The 16,311-nt window shown below is 39.7% G+C and overlaps 1 long non-coding RNA gene across 1 annotated transcript; it reads right to left on the reverse strand.

Annotated features, from left to right (window-relative positions):
• Positions 1-2,624: 2,624 nt before the first annotated feature.
• On the reverse strand, positions 2,625-4,614 carry LOC130920988 (uncharacterized). Its single transcript, XR_009064270.1, has 3 exons — positions 4,347-4,614; positions 4,206-4,259; positions 2,625-4,131 (listed from the first exon to the last, which is right to left on the reverse strand). It is a non-coding gene; the product is annotated as an uncharacterized LOC130920988 (long non-coding RNA).
• Between the last annotated feature and the right edge of the window lie 11,697 nt (positions 4,615-16,311).

Consider the following 16,311-nt stretch of genomic DNA (forward strand, 5'->3'; position numbering starts at 1 on the left):
AATGGCAGTCAATGAGGAGAGACAGCTTGAACTAAAAGTGGTATTTGACATGTGGAAAAATGGCTTTTGGTGTCTGGCAGTTTTTTTTGGCAGATGGCATTTTTGCAAGCAATGCACAACTTTGCCATTGACAGCTATGCACCTGTAAATTTCCCATTCATTTTCAATGGCAGTGGTTGTGATTTTTGACCCCACACTTACCATTACCATTGAAAATGAATAGGAAATTTGCAGGTGCATGGCCATCAATGGCATGGAAGGGCATGGGCTGCAATGAATGCCATATGCCAAAAGCCATACGACAAAAAAGACTGCTATATGCCAAAAGGCATTTCGCCATATACCAAAAAACTGCCATATGCCAAAAACCATCTCGCCATATGCCCCAAAAATGCCATATGCCATTTTGCCATATACAAAAAAAAACCTCCCATATGCCAAAGGTCATTTTGCCATATACCAAAAACTGCCATATGCCAAAAAAATGCTAAAAGACAAAAGCCATTTTGCAATATGCCAAAAAAAAACTGCCATATGCCAAAAGCCATTTAGCCATATGCCCTAAAAAACGGCCAAATGCCAAAAGCCATTTTGGCATACAATATACCCCCCACCCCCCAAAAAAATTGCCATATGCCAAAAGCCATTTTGGCATATACCAAAAAACAGCCATATGCCAAAAGCCATTTTGGCATATACCAAAAACAAAACTGCCATATGCCAAAAGCCTTTTTGCCATATACCACCCACTGCCATATTCCCAAAAAATGCTATACGCCAAAAGCCATTTAGCATTATGCCCCAAAAAACTGCCATATGCCAAAAGCCATTTTGCCATATGCCCCCAAAAACTGTCATATGCCAGAAGATATTTAGCCATATACCAACAACTGCAATTTGCCAAAAAATGCTACATGCCAAAAGCCCTTTTGCAATTTGCCAAAAGCAAAAAACTGTCATATGCCAAAGGCCATTTTGCCATACACCAAAAAAATGCCATATGCCAAAAGCCATTTTTGTCATGTACCAAAAAAACTGCCACATGCCAAAAGGCATTTTACCATATACCAAAAAAAACAGCCACATGCCCCCAAAAAAACTGCCATACACCAAAGCCATTTTGCCATATACCAAAAAGTGACACATGCCAAAAAAAATATGCCAGAAGCCCTTTTTCAATATGCCAAAAGCCATTTAGCCATATGCCCCAAAAAACTGCAATATGCCAAAAGCCATCTTGCCACATACCAAAAGTCATTTTGCCATATGCCAAATACTACTTTTCGTTCTCAGCCCTGCTGCCAATGAGTTAACGTCACCAACTTGCACTTTTGTTTGTTCGCTGGCCAAACCTAGCACATCATAAACATTATATTGTGACCGTCCTTTTCCGTTGTAATATCGTGCACGTTTTAGAGTTTATCTTTTTGCATCCATCACTGTAAAAAGCCACTCATTTTATGGCTGTAAATGGCACTGAAAAATGACCATGTCGTCCAATATTCTGAAGGTTTTTTTCTTGTGGAGGGTCATAACCAGGAATATGGCAAAGCAAAAGCATCAGGAGGAATTGGATTGACCATTTGTCAAATCCTTGCAAAAGTGTGACCGGTCCGGGTGCTAATAACAAATTGACAGCGCGCTCCCCGGCATCTGTGACTTCCTCTTAGACCGGCAAATTCGTCACGCTTGATTGCCTCGCTAGCGCCATTTAGAAGTCGCCGCCTCTATCTTCCTCCCTCCCACAATTTCCTGACATCTTGGAAAATTGCAAAGTCGAGGGACCTTCGTCTTCTTCCTGAAAACCATCTGCTGCAAGTTACTTTTTTTCTTTTTTTTTTTAAATGAAAAAGATGAATAATTTTTTTGTAATTCAGTTTTTAAAAAATATATATATATATTTGAAATAAATATTTCTTAAATATATGAAAAAATTGAATATTCACTTTTATTAAAAAAAGGTAAAAAAAAATATTTTTTTATTATTTTACATTGAATCAATAAAAAAGACAACTTTAAATTTTTTTTTAAAATGAAGTGTTTACTTTTTTGTTATAAAAAAAAATAAAATATAGATTTATTTTAATTTGTAGAAAATATTTTTCCTTTTTTGTTTTTAAATGAAAAAAAAAATCATTCATGAATACATATATGTAGTTGTTTTTCTAACAAGGAATTGAATTTTAGAATCAGAATACAATAAGAGGCAATGTATTATTTATCTTTTAATAATAATAATTATATGTACATATTATATTTCAAAATGCAATTTTCCCCCCCCTTATTTGTTTGTTTTTAAACATAGAAAGTACAATTTCAACAAAGATGCTCAAAAAAAGAATTTGGACACTTTTTATGAAATAAATATTTATACATTACAGAATATTTACGGTGACATTTTGGATGTTTGTCACAGTGCGCGCTTCACAGTGGGAGGGATTACGTGAAAGAGTGCTACTCCTACAAAACTTGTAATCCTAAATCCTTCCGGAAGGGAAAAAAAAATCGCCTTTTAAAGGCGACAGCCGCTTAATAAAAAAATATAAGAAAGTGTGAAGGCGCTAAGAGAAAAAGCAAAGGCGAGAATGGCTTTCGGGAGCGAGCTGATAGCGACAACCCGTTGATTGTTTTCAGCGCTGACACAGAAATGTCAAGCCGCGTTTTCAACTGCCGGCAATCTGGAAGCGACAGACTTGACGTCGGCGCTTCCTCCGGGAAGCCGCGAGAGACGAATAAAAAAATGGCGGCGCTGAAAAGTTGAGCGGCATAGTTCAAAAGTTAGGGGGAAAAAATGTGTGTGGCAAGAAGCAGCAGTGTCGAAAAAAGAACAGATCCCAAGTAGACTTGCAAAAGTTTTATAACAGTGATTTGGAGGATGCTTGGTTTCATTTCAAATGAAAAATGCAGCACATCAAGTAAATGATCATGTTTCAGTGCTATTCAGGGCAGGGGGGACGGTAGGGACAAAACACTAGCAACTTTTCAGGAGGCTCAAAATGTCCCCACCAACTTTTAAGCAACCTTATTTGGATTATATAATGTGTTTAGTTATATACAGTCGCTGACAAAAGTCGTATCCCTTTTGTAGAAACAATTGCTCATAATCTGACTTTCAATTTTTCAATTGGTTTCAGAAATGGCTCATATGAAAGCTAAGACCCTCCCAAATGATGTTGAATGTACAAAAATGTATTTGTTTCACTGAAAAAAGATTGATCATTTAACAAAGACATAAAGGTCAAATTTTGGCAAGACAAAAGTTTTGTCGCCTACAGAAAGTAGAGTGAAAATTGAACAAAAAATGTACTTCAAATACAAAAATATGTTACATAACATAAGCGAATTAAGTAGTGGTGCTGTGAGATCCAAATTTAATATTTTGTATGACTTCCACGGGCTTGAAGGACTGCATCCATACGGTTCGGCAAGGGTTCAAACAAGTCATCAGGAACATAAAGAAAAAGCAGTCTTGCGTGCGAGCGTTCATATGAGCCATTTATGAAACCAATTGAATAATTAAAAGTCAGGTTATTAGCAATTGTTTCTACAAAATGGATAAGCGACAAGACTTTTGTCAGGGACGTTATATTTCATTAAATATGAATAAATAATGAAGAAAAATGGAGGAATAGTTTAATAAATTCCTCCTTTTTAAGAGTTTCAAAATTTCCCCCCAAAATCCTTTCATTTTAAAAAATGTTTTATTGTATTATTTCTAAGTTAATTTCCTATATTTTTCTATATTCACTTTCATTTTAGTTGTTTTTTTAGTTTCATTTTTAAAAATATAGTTAAATAATTTTTCTATATTTTCCTTCATTTGTTTTTTTATTTTGAATTTAGTATATTCCAATTTTTTGTTGTATTTTTTAAATTTAATTTTCAACATATTTCTTTTTTGAAATGATGATTATTTTCAGGTACTTCTGCAATCCCCCAATTTTTTGGGACGTGTAATTTGTTCAATGTAAATTCAGTCACGGAGGGGTTAATCTTTTACACCAAATTGTCCTAAAAGCTCTTTAATCCACTGAAGATGAAAGCTTTAGAGCACTCAAACATTTTTGTGTGGGACACAAAGGGAGCGCTGAAAGGGAAGACATCACGGCAGGCAAAGTACCCTAATGGAGTCTGTGAATAAAAGTAATGAGACATAAATTAGCATAAAAGCCACAATTAAAATGTTTGCAGGAATTTGTCATTACCCATAATGAGGCTTAACGCAGATGGATGTACCTTCGCCTATTTCGTACCAGCGGCTGTCCAATTCCAAATAAAGACAAAGTGCGCCAAAGTTTACAGAAACCCATCAAAAAGAGTCATTAAGGAGAGCATCGAGTGCTCACCTTTCACTGCCGTTGACGGCGCTCGACGTCCGACCCACTTTGACGGTGATGGTTCAAAATTCATTTGATGATAAGCTTTTTTCGCTTAACGTTACAAAAAATGATTCCGCGTACTCAAGATAACACATTATGTAATAGATCATTCCCGATCACTGCAAAGCAATCATGGAACCACGCTTTACTAGAAATGTAAACAAACCACATCACAATGCTCACCTATTTGAAACAAAGGAATATAACTTACAAAAAAGCAAGATGAAATAGCAAGAAAATGGCTGCCGAAGTCTTTGAGCACTGCGTGTTTGCTATGATCTTAATTGGTCATGTGATAACGTCTGTAGAACGAGCCTAACAAACTAGTTAGACTTAAGTAGGGCTGCGGCTATTGATTATTCAGGTCACTGATTATTTCATAAATTAGTTAGTTGGAATAATCAAGTACCGTAATTTTTGCACTATATGGTGCACCTGACTATAAGCCGCCACCCACCAAATCTGACACAAAAACGACATTTGTTCATAGATAAGCTGCACTGGACTATCATTCGCAGCTGTCATCACTGTATTATGGGATATTTACACCAAAATATATTAACCAGTAACACTTTATTTGACAGTGGCATCATAAGACTGTCATAAGACCAAATGAACCACCAGGAAGCTTTGAACCAATTGGCTGCAAAGCTTCATTTGCCCATCACTGCTCCCTTGGGGAAGACAGTCAACCTCTGCTGCCACCTGCCGTCAACACTGTTGTCGTCCAACATGCCTCCCAGCATGCATTGCAGCGCTACAGATGGAAATAACAATCAAAATTCATGTTCTGTGCTAATTATTTCTTCAGTTACTGTTCCATTTGTTTCATTAATTGGTAGTTATGGTGTTTGGTAGCACTTTATTTGACAGTGGCGCCATATGACTGTCATAAGACAATTATAATTATGACATGACAATGTCATGAGCATTAAAGAAAGCTTATAACAGATGTCGTTTGGTGTCATCGGGCAAATGATCTCACCCATTTTGAATGGATGTAAAAGATCTGAGCTGGACATAAATGGAGTTAGTGACATAATTTGTCGGAGGGGGGACCAGAGGGTGTGTTCCAATAATAGAGGGATCACACTCCTCAGCCTCCCCGGTAAAGTCTATTCAGGGGTGCTGGAGAGGAGGCTCCGTTGTGAAGTTGAATCTTGGATTCAGGAGGAGCAGTGTGGTTTTATCCCGGCCTTGGAACAGTGGACCAGCTCTACACCCTCGGCAGGGTCCTCTAGGGTGCATGGGAGTTCGCCAGTCCACATGTGTTTTGTGGATGTGGAGAAGGCGTTTGACCGTGTGTCTCGGGGGAGTCCTGTGGGGGGTGCTCAGGGAGTACGGGGTACCCTTGGTAAGGGCTGTTTGGTCCCTGTACGACCGGTGTCAGGGGTTGGTCCGCATTGCCGGCAGTGAGTCAAATTTCTTCCCAGTGAGGGTTGGACTCTGCCAAGGCTTCCTTTTGTCGCTGATTGTGACAGAATTTTAGACAGAATTTCTAGGCGCAGCCAAAGCGTTGAGGGGGTCCGTTTTGGTGACCTCAGCATTGCATCTCTGCTTTTTGCAGATGATGTGGTGCTGTTGGCTTCGTCAAGCCGTGACCACCAACTCTCACTGGAGAGGTTCGCAGTCGAGTGTGAAACGGTCAGGATGAAGATCAGCACCTCCAAATCCGAGACCGTGGTCCTCAGTAGGAAAAAGGTGGAGTGCCCTCTCCGGGTCGGGGATGAGATCCTGCCCCAAGTGGAGGAGTTCAAGTATCTTGGGGTCTTGTTCACGAGTGAGAGTAGGAGGGAGCGGGAGATCCACAAGCGGATCGGTGCAGCGCCTGCAGTAATGCGGACTCTGCGTCGGTCCGTAGTGGTGAAGCTCCCGATTTACCAGTCGATCTACGTTCCTACCTTCACCTATGGTCACCAGCTGTGGGTCGTGATCGAAAGAACAAGATCACGGATACAAGCGGCCGAAATGAGTTTCCTCCACAGGGTGTCCGGGCTCTCCCTTAGAGATAGGCTCAGTCATCTGGGAGGGGACTCGGCGTCGAGCCGCCACTCCTCTGTGTTGAGAGGAGCCAGCTGAGGTGACTCGGGCATCTGGTTCGGATGCCTCCTGGACACCTCCCCGAAGAGGTGTTCCGAGCATGTCCGAGGCCCCGGGGACGACCCAGGACACGCTGGAGAGACTGTGTCTCTCGGCTGGCTTGGGAAAGCCTCGGGATCCCGCCGGAGGAACTGGTTGAACTGGCTAGTGATTGGGAAGTCTGGTCTTCCTTGTTAAAGCTGCTGCCCCCGCGACCCTACACTAGAGCAAGTGGAAGATAATGGATGGATGGATGTAAAGCACTTGTTTTTTGTAAAACTGATTTAATTAGAGGTATTAAAGATTAGCTTAGCTACATTGATTAGAATGTATTTGGCTCTTAAAAAATCATGATGCGAAAGTCACTCTGTCCTCGATTCATTTTGTATCTTGAGGTACCACTATATTTGCGAATAGCTCCTACAGCTCAGTTGTTTGCATCTAAATAAAACATATATTCAAGCTTCCATTTCAGTATCAAAGTGAATAAAACATGCCATATCAGTCGATAGAGTCGCATAGATCTTTCCAAGTGAAATAAAAAGAGTCAACAAAAGCAGCATCATGTTGTGTTGACGTGAGCGAAAGAGAACTTTGCCGAGGCCGTCTAGAGACAAATACAAACACGAAGGCTGCGTCGCCGCATTTGTCAGCGGGCGGCGCGGTGCGCGCTCTCTCCCGGGGCTTGTTTTGTCGAGGAAGGTCTGGAGCCGAGACCGTGATCAATCACGCCGCCGAACAGCCCGAAGAGATGCGCCATTGCCGATCTTAGGGTGGCCTTTTTTTTTTTTTTTGCCTGGGAACAGGTTTTTGTCATGAAAAATGTCACAACATTGTATCTAAATAAAAAAGTGGGTATATTGCAAGAGGTCTCATTTATACAAGAAGAATTGATCAGATTTAGGTCTGGTTAAGTTAACTCACAAATTGATTTACTGTTATGTTAACCCTGCACTAACTCATTCTCCATGAATTAATATGAATTTCATTGATGTGGCAGCATATTTAAAATAAAAGTGTACACTTTAGAAGTCATTACAGGATCTGACACTGTGAATAATTGCAGTTAATCTCACGTGATTAAGATGTGCAGTCATTAGAGTTGCCACCCGATAAAAGCATTTGAAATATCGATCTTGCACCAGTATTCTAAATTATGAGATAATGTAGACGTCTGCACCTTTGTGCATTGGCTGATCACAGATTAGCACAGCAACTATGCTAAAAATGACCTCTAGATGTTTCCAAACTATGATGCTTGGGATTTGTTAATTGAGGGAAAGACCCAAATCACTCATGGTGCACAAATTAAATAAAGAAAAACAAACAAACAAAAACAAACTCATCAGATATAACTACTGCCTCACCAGCAGAGGTGGGTAGAGTAGCCAAAAATGTTACTTAAGTAAGATTAGCGTTACTTCAAAATAATATTACCCAAGTAAAAGTGGTCGTAGTAGGCAAAACACTACCACTTTTGTCCACCGGCATCACTAAAGTCAACCGAAACTGAAAAGTTACCTAGTGTTACTTTAGTTTCCATCAGATTTTTGGGTTGGACAACATCAGGATATCAAATAAAAAGTAATTATTGGACAACTCTCATCGTCATCACCCAGCCTTATTCAAAATACATATTTATTATTGGATTGCGGTTACGACAATGCAATAAATCGTGGTAAATATGTCATATCCAAACTTTCCAGCAAAAAAAAGAAAAAAAAAAAAGTCACTTTGGGGTCCCTTTTATTTGTTGACGCCAATCTTTTTACAGCGGTAGCGAGCGGCCGTATCGTCTCAATCTCCCGCAGGAGAAATGTCATTTATTTGTTTGCGTGAAAGGTATCTCGGCGCGACACTCGCCTCGCCGTGATTCATGTGATGAGATTCTCCTTTTGTGGGTCCGACCGCATTCTGGCCAAAAGCAAATGAAATAGTGAAATAGAGGCTTCACAAAAGATTCGCTAGATTGGGAACAGCGCCAGCATTTCCTCGGGGACGCCAGCTTTGGAAAATATGTATGCCGCTCGCCATCGTTTGTATTCGTCCCTTACCGTCATGGTACAGGCATCACAGTTCGGTGCACGCAGTCGGATGGCGAATATGTTTGAGTAAAAAAAAAAAATTTTTTTTTTTTCAAATCCATGTCAGAGTTAGTCCTTCTCCACTCCAGGGGACAGAAAAGGTAATGGGCCTAAACCAACAATCGACATTAAGAGAAAAAGAAGACAAACTCAACCTATTAAATTAAGTATTACTAACACTTTTGAAATCAAGAAATGCCTTTTCAGTTTCGGAACTACAGTATTTGCACTTTTTATTTGATTTTAGCCAGTATAAAAATATGAAGTGTATGTTACAGTGGTATGAAAAAGTATGTGAACCTTTTAGACTTTCTTACATTTCTGCATCAAATCACCATCAAATGTGATCTTTGTCAAAATCACACAGATGAAAATACAGTGTCTGCTTTAACTAAAACCACACAAACATTTATTGGTTTTCATATTTTAATGAGGATACATGCAAACAATGACAGAAGGGGGAAAAAAACCCTCTGCCTAAAGAGACCTAAAGAGCAATTGAAACCAATTTTTATCAAACATTTTAAGTCAGTGGTGTGCCCAATCACTGATGAGTGATTTAAAGCTGCCCTGCCCGCTATAAAATACACACCGGGTAAGAATTCTCTTGTGAACCATCGCATTTAAATTTTTGTGCCCCCACCCCTTTGGCAGCAATAACTTCAACCGGACACTTCCTGCAGCTGCAGATCAGTCTGGCATATTGATCAGGACTAATCTTGGCCCACTATTACCTAATAGTCAGTCCCTACAAATAAGGGTGTCTTGTCCATTTTTGCACATAAACTGTGAATTAAAAATGGTTACAACAATAAAAATACAAATTCACAACCTTTATGTTTTTTTCCTATTTATTTTGCACTTTAATAAGAGCTGCTTTTTAGTTTTAGCCTATGGAAAAGGTGTCGGGAACCTATGTCTTGCGAGCAATGCTGTTTATGGCTAGCAGTCCTGGTACATCCTGTCTATCCGTCCTGAAAATGGGTGAGATCGCCTCAATAAAATCCTGTATTTGTTTTTTTTTAATTGAAAAAAAATCCGCAATGGACTGAGGGCGCAATGTTTGAATCACGAAGTAGCGAGGGATTACAGTGTTCCGGCATTCAAAGTGTGATTTCTATAAGAACCGACGATCGGAGTGATCGACAACAAAAATCAACAACGGCAGCCCCGTTGTCCGCTCGCTAACATTTCACTCCTATCAGACAGACTGCTTGAATCCGTCAGTATCTCGCATGTGAATATTCATGCCCATTACTTTGTCTCTCCTAATTGGAGCGGATAGGACGGGTCGGCGCTAGTTCACCAGACATCGGCGAGTATCGAGCTATGTTAATGAAGAAGACATCATCCTATTGCGTTAAAAAAAATATCAATTGCCAGCTCATGAAAAGAATCGATGTGTCTGTTTACAAACCTTCCCTAAGGAAGATTTTTACAATTCACTAGAAAATTCAGCATGGCTGAGAACCAAAAGTGGTATTTGCCATGTGGCAAAATGGATTTTGTCATGTGGCATTTTTTGGGGGGGTATGAGGCATTTTTGGGGGGGTTTATGGCCGTTTTGCAGGCCATGCACGTCCATGCCATTGACGGCCATGCATGTCCAAATTTTCCATTCGTGGTCAAAAATCACAGCCACACATGTTTTTCTGCCATTTAAAATGAATAGAAAATTTGGACGTACATGGCCGTCAATGGCATGGGCGGGCATGGCCTGCGAAACTGCCATATACCCCCCCAAAAAATGCCGCATGTCAAAATCCATTTTGCCTCATGGCAAAAAAAAAAAAAAAAAAAAAAAAAAAAAAAGCTACATGGCAAAGAAAAATGCCACATGGCAAAATCCATTTTGCCAAATGGCAAAAAAATGCCACATGTCAAAATCCATTTTGCCTCATGGCAAAAAAACGCCACATGGCAAAAACATTTGCCACATGGCAAACAAATTTTGCCATATGGCAAAATCAATTTTGCCACATGGCAAAAAAAAAAAAAAGCCACATTGCCAAATCCATTTTGTCACATGGCAAATACCACTTTTGGTTCTAGGGTGTGCTGCATTTTCATTTTTTTTGCCATGTGGCAAAATTAATTTTGCTATGTGGCATTTTTTTTGCCATGTGGCAAAATTGATTTTGACTTGGCATTTTTTTTTTGGTATGTGGTAAAATGGATTTTGCCATGTGGCATTTTTTGGGGGGGTATGTGGCATTTTTGGGGAGCTTTATGGCAGTTTTGCAGGCCATGCACGTCCATGCCATTAACGGCCATGCACGTCAAAATTTTCCATTCATGGTCAAAAATGCCATATAACCCCCCCAAAAATGCCACATACCAAAAAAAAAAGCCATATGTCAAAATCCATTTTGCCTCATGGCAAAGAAAAAATGCCACATGGCAAAATCCATTTTGCCACATGTCAAATATTACTTTTGGTTCTCGCCATCTCTCAGAAAATGACTGATTTCTAGAGATGCTTTGCTTACTTCCTGTAGATTTTTGTTCACTTTATGTTGTGTAAACATATTAGCATTGACGGCACTCTATTTTGATCGAGAGGGACGACTAACGAAAGATGAGCATTGACAGCCTGTCCTCCCGGTTCCAATGAATTTGACGGCCGTCGCTGTTAATGGCACGCAACGAGTTAACAGGCTCAAAAAGGAGAATTTGGACCATTTTTAGGTCAGCCGAGTCAAAATTATTGTCAATTTATTTGATCATTGATTAGTTGCGGATTAGTCGATACGTCTAGGTAGTAATAAGCGTGTCAATGGAATGTATCAAAACATATTCCCCGGCAAAAATGGCGTGAAAAATGGCGCCGGCCGGGCAGTCCGGAGATGAAATTGCAGCCGGGTCCAAAGTGGGTTAAAGGGATTATTTGATAGCCGGCGGAAAAGCCTCGCCCTCCGAAATTGATCGTCACCGCCGGCTCTGCTCCGTTCACTTTTTTGCTTTCCCACTTTCATTTCATTTTTTTCCAGGTCGCCGGCACTTGAAAAAGAGCTGCCGAGAGCGCCGGCTGCTTTGTCACCATCGAGACGCGTTTCCTTCCAGAAATTCTGACAAAATGTGACCTCGATGACATCAGAAGAAACCGAAAGGCTCACCGCCCGCTACACAATCGACATTCAAACATCAAATTATAATATCAACAGCCTGCTGCGATAACAAATTTTAATAGGCGATACTTTGTCTCATAAATTACCCATATGCGATATGATTGTCTTTTTTTTTCAACCACTAATGTAGTAAAAAATACATCCTAATCAATGACCCATTCAAAAGCAATAAATTGTTTTTCTTAAATAAAACACAAACTATTTTAAAAATATTTACACACACACAATGCATAGAGAGTCATTTGAAAGCTAGCTCATATGAAATAAGTGAGAAACCTAATGCCATTTTTGTTCTCTGCCAATTAAAGCCCATCAAAAGTGTTTCTTTGATGCAAAAATAACTGCCATCTTGTCCTGTAAGGTGCACATGTTAGCAATTTTGAAGCTAAATTATTCATTGCCAGTCAGATTTTTCATCATGGGTGTCATTTTAAAGTTATTCTTTGTGCATACAGTGATCTCTGGCTACTTTGCACTTCAAACTTCGCACCCTCAGTCCATCGCGGCTTTTTTATCATTTGAAAAAAAAAAACAATCATCGTTTAACTTGTTAAACAGTTGCTGTGGCAACTTATTGTGTGTAAGTAAGAAGCTTGAGCGGATTTGAGTGGACTTGTCAATGAAGCATTTAATGAAGACAATAATTTTCTACTTTATTCTTGTTAAAAAAAATAATTCGGTGGGACAGTAACATGTTTAAAACTTTTACATTTGAAGTGCTCAAAAAAAAACATTTGTTATAATATATTAAATATATATTAGGCCTGTCAAACGATTCAAATTTTGAATCGAGTTAATTACAGCTTAAAAATTAATTAATCAAAATTCAAACCATCTATAAAATATGCCATATTTTTCTTCAGCTATTGTTGGAATGGAAAGATAAGACACAAAACGGATATATACATTCAAAATTTTAATCGTTTGACAGCCCTCGTAAATATATGAAAAAGAAAATCTCGACCACTCCTTGATGTCTGCGATTTCTGCATCGCGACCTTTGTTAGATGACCATGTTTCACCCATAAAATCCCCCAAGAATCCTGCTGTGGCCATTCACAGCTCTGTCTTGACACTCGGTGATACATGCTACATGGAGTTTTTGGATTGAAACAAGGTAAGTAACATGATAATATCTCGTTAAAACCATGGCGTCTTTAATTATGCTCTCTCATATATCACCATTTCGATATATTGTCACACCCCTAATGTCAACTTGTGTTCACTTTCCTTTTTAACTCATTTGCTCCCAAAAACATATAAATACGTTCTATTTTTAATTGTTTCAGTGTCCCAAAGACTTATTTATACATCAATGACGTTTTTTTCATTTTACAAGAGACATCTCTGGGTTCTGATTCAATTTAGCTCCAAAACACAAAGCTGAAAATCCATTTTAAAGCAATAAAACTGGCCACTGGATGGCAGTAGCACATTTGGTAAGACCCACAACCTGATTCAATGGCAACGAATGGCTGGGTGCCGGCGGAAGACTTCCGAATGGAGAAAAACCTAGAGGACGCCCGGGGTATCAGGCGCTGGACGACCAAGCAGAACGACCGGGACCACCAGTGCGGCGTACAATGCCGTTGAGTCCGTGCTGCTTGCCGAGCAGACCCCGCAGATACTCAAAAAAATCCATCTTTATGAGACAGGCCGCGACGTGGGAAAAGTTTCCTCAGCTGTCGAGGCCACAACAGTGTCATCATGTGTAAATAAATTGTTACTTTGCTATCAAATGCTCTATTTGTCGTGTTGTTTATGTTATTTTGTAAAAGGAAAACATTATTCAGATGTTGGGAATGTAACTAAAGCAAAAAATAGCTGTGTTAAAGCCAAAGTTAAAAGCTCAATTTCTCTGTTTTTTTCATCAGCAATTGGAAAATTGCTCAAACTAAGCTATTTTCTAATGCTGATTTCTAAAGAATGGAAAAAGATATGAACTTACTTTTTTTCCTGCTGAAAGAGGAGAGCTAATCTTTCTTTTGGTGGGTTCCATGTTTATATAGCAAAAGAACAGAGTTTTCTGTGGGCCTTGCAAAATCAGTCAAAATCCACTAAAACAGCCGGGAGCGAAGGGGGTTGCACCGGTGAAAATGGCTGGGAGTGAATGAGTTAATAACTATGAAGCCAACTACACTAGTAGAGTTTCCCAATTCCCTTGAAACTCTAAAGCCTTTAAACAGCCGCTTTCCTCCCAAATCTGTCATTCAGTCCTTTACAAGCTCCCAAATATGCATTGAATACTGAATTATTTTATATATATTTTACTTTTTAAGAAGAGATCTCGCTCACAAGCGGCACCTTTTTTTTTTTTTAAAGCTAAAAATAAAGCCGATCCCGGTGTGCAAATGTGGGTCACGGAATCACCAAAGCAGATTGGGGTGTCCCACGGTGAACGTCTTCATCTTAAGCTTCTTCTTTTCTCAGGCGAGACACCTTCAAGAGATTTAGGAAAAAAATTTATATAAGCGCCTTTCCTGTAAGCTCGATTGCCATCTTGTGACTCTGTTGACCTTGAGAGTGGGGAAGTGCCGTTTGATGGAGCTTTGGACACTTCATTTGCTCCAGATGCACAGACGGAGGAGTTTCAAGACTCGGAAGATTTGATTTTAATGCTTCAAATTAGTCACTGGAAATGGTGTGGACTCAGGAAGTTCAGGGGTGTCAAACTGGAAGCCCAGAGGCATCATTCTCTCTGGCCCGCGAAAGAAAATAACTCGCATCCACTTTTGGATTTCTGCTCATTTAAAATTTATGTCAGATTTTGGTAGTCCAGAAATCGTAGGATAGTCCAGTAGTGGGGACATGAAGCTCCTTGAAGCAGTGAGGCCCTCCATGCAATTGGTTTGAATCATGCTTCATAGCTTCAAAACGTGGTTCAACCTTCTCTGGTGATATGAAGCTCCTTGAAGCAATGATGCTTTCTATACAATTGGTTCAAATCATGCTTCAAAGCTTCAAAAAGTGGTTCAACCTTCTCTGGTGATATGAAGCTCCTTGAAGCAATAAGGCTTTTCATGCAAGTGTGTTTTCAATTGGTCCAAATCATGTTTCAAAGCTTCAAGTAGTGTTTCAACTTTCTCTGGTGTTGAGATGAAGCTCCTTGAAGCAATGAGGCTTTCTATACAATTGGTTCAAATCATGTTTCATAGCTTCAAAAAGTGGTTCTACCTTCTCTGGTAGTGAGATGAAGCTCCATGAACCAACGAGGCTTTTCGTGCAATTGGTTCAAATCATGCTTCATAGAAGTGGTTCAACCTTCTCTGGTAGTGAGATGAAACTCCATAAAGCAATGTTGCTTTCCATGCAATTGGTTCAAATCATGCTTCATAGCTTCTAAGTGTTCAACCTTCTCTGTTGATATGAAGCTCTTTGAAGCAATGAGGCTTTCCATGCAATTGGTTCAAATCATGCTTCAAAGCTTCAAGAAGTGGTTCAACCTTCCCTGGTGGTGAGATGAAGCTCCTTGAAGGAAGCGAATTTCAATGCAATAGCTTCAAATCATGCTACACAGCTTCTAGAAATGGTTCAACCTTTTCTGGTGGTGATATGAAGCTTCTTGAAGCAATGAGGCTTTTCATGCAATTGCAGTCTTTAATTGGTTCAAATCATGCTTCAATAAGTGGTTCAACCTTCTGCGGTGGTGAGATGAAGCTCCTTGAAGTAATGAGAATTTCCACGCAATTGGTTCAAATTATTCTTCATAACTTCTAAAAGTGGTTTAACCTTCTCTGGTGATATGAAGCTCTTGAAGCAATGATACCTTCCATGCAATTGTTTCAAATCATGCTTCAAAGCTTCAACCTTCCCTGGTGGTGAGATGAAGCTCCTTGAAGCAATGACACTTTCCATGCAATTGGTTCAAATGATGCTACACAGCTTCTAGAAATGGCTCAACATTTTCTGGTGGTGACATGAAGCTTCTTGAAGCAATTTTCATGCAATTGCGGTCTTCAATTGGTTCAAATCACGCTTCAACAAGTGGTTCAACCTTCTGCGGTGGTGAGATGAAGCTCCCTGAAGTAATGAGAATTTCCACGCAATTGGTTCAGATTATGCTTCATGACTTCTAGAAGTGGTTTAACCTTCTCTGGTGATATGAAGCTCTTGAAGCAATGATACTTTCCATGCAACTGGTTCAAATCATGCTTCATAGCTTCTATAAGTGGTTCAACCTTCTCTGTTGAGAAGCTCCTTGAACCAATAAGGCTTTTCATGCAACTGCAGCCTTCAATTGTTCAAATCATGCTTCACAACTTTAAGAATTAATTCACAAAGGGAAAACTCCATTGTTTTCCATTGCTGCTTCAGGAACCGAACTGCTTGATCCGTTTCTTGCACCGGTAATGTGTTACGGCTCCTTTTGAGGCTACAAATATCACCAACTACGTCTTATAGGAGCATTTTCTCAGTGTGCGTTTCAATTGCTCGCTCCCGGTTTACTCTGTACACGCATCGGAGACTCCAGACGGAGGACATGTCACTAGTTTTAACCACGTGTTAAAATTAGCAACATGACCAAAGCCATGCTATTTATGGGACCGGAGTGCAGAAAACACACAATCCTCGTTGGCGCTAATGAAGTGTAATGGTGTTAATAGTACAAGCTAACATTCCCTTAGTGTGAGCTTGACTCAT

Source organism: Corythoichthys intestinalis, chromosome 8 (genome assembly GCF_030265065.1).
Source record: "Corythoichthys intestinalis isolate RoL2023-P3 chromosome 8, ASM3026506v1, whole genome shotgun sequence".
NCBI classification, from domain to species: Eukaryota; Metazoa; Chordata; class Actinopteri; order Syngnathiformes; family Syngnathidae; genus Corythoichthys; species Corythoichthys intestinalis.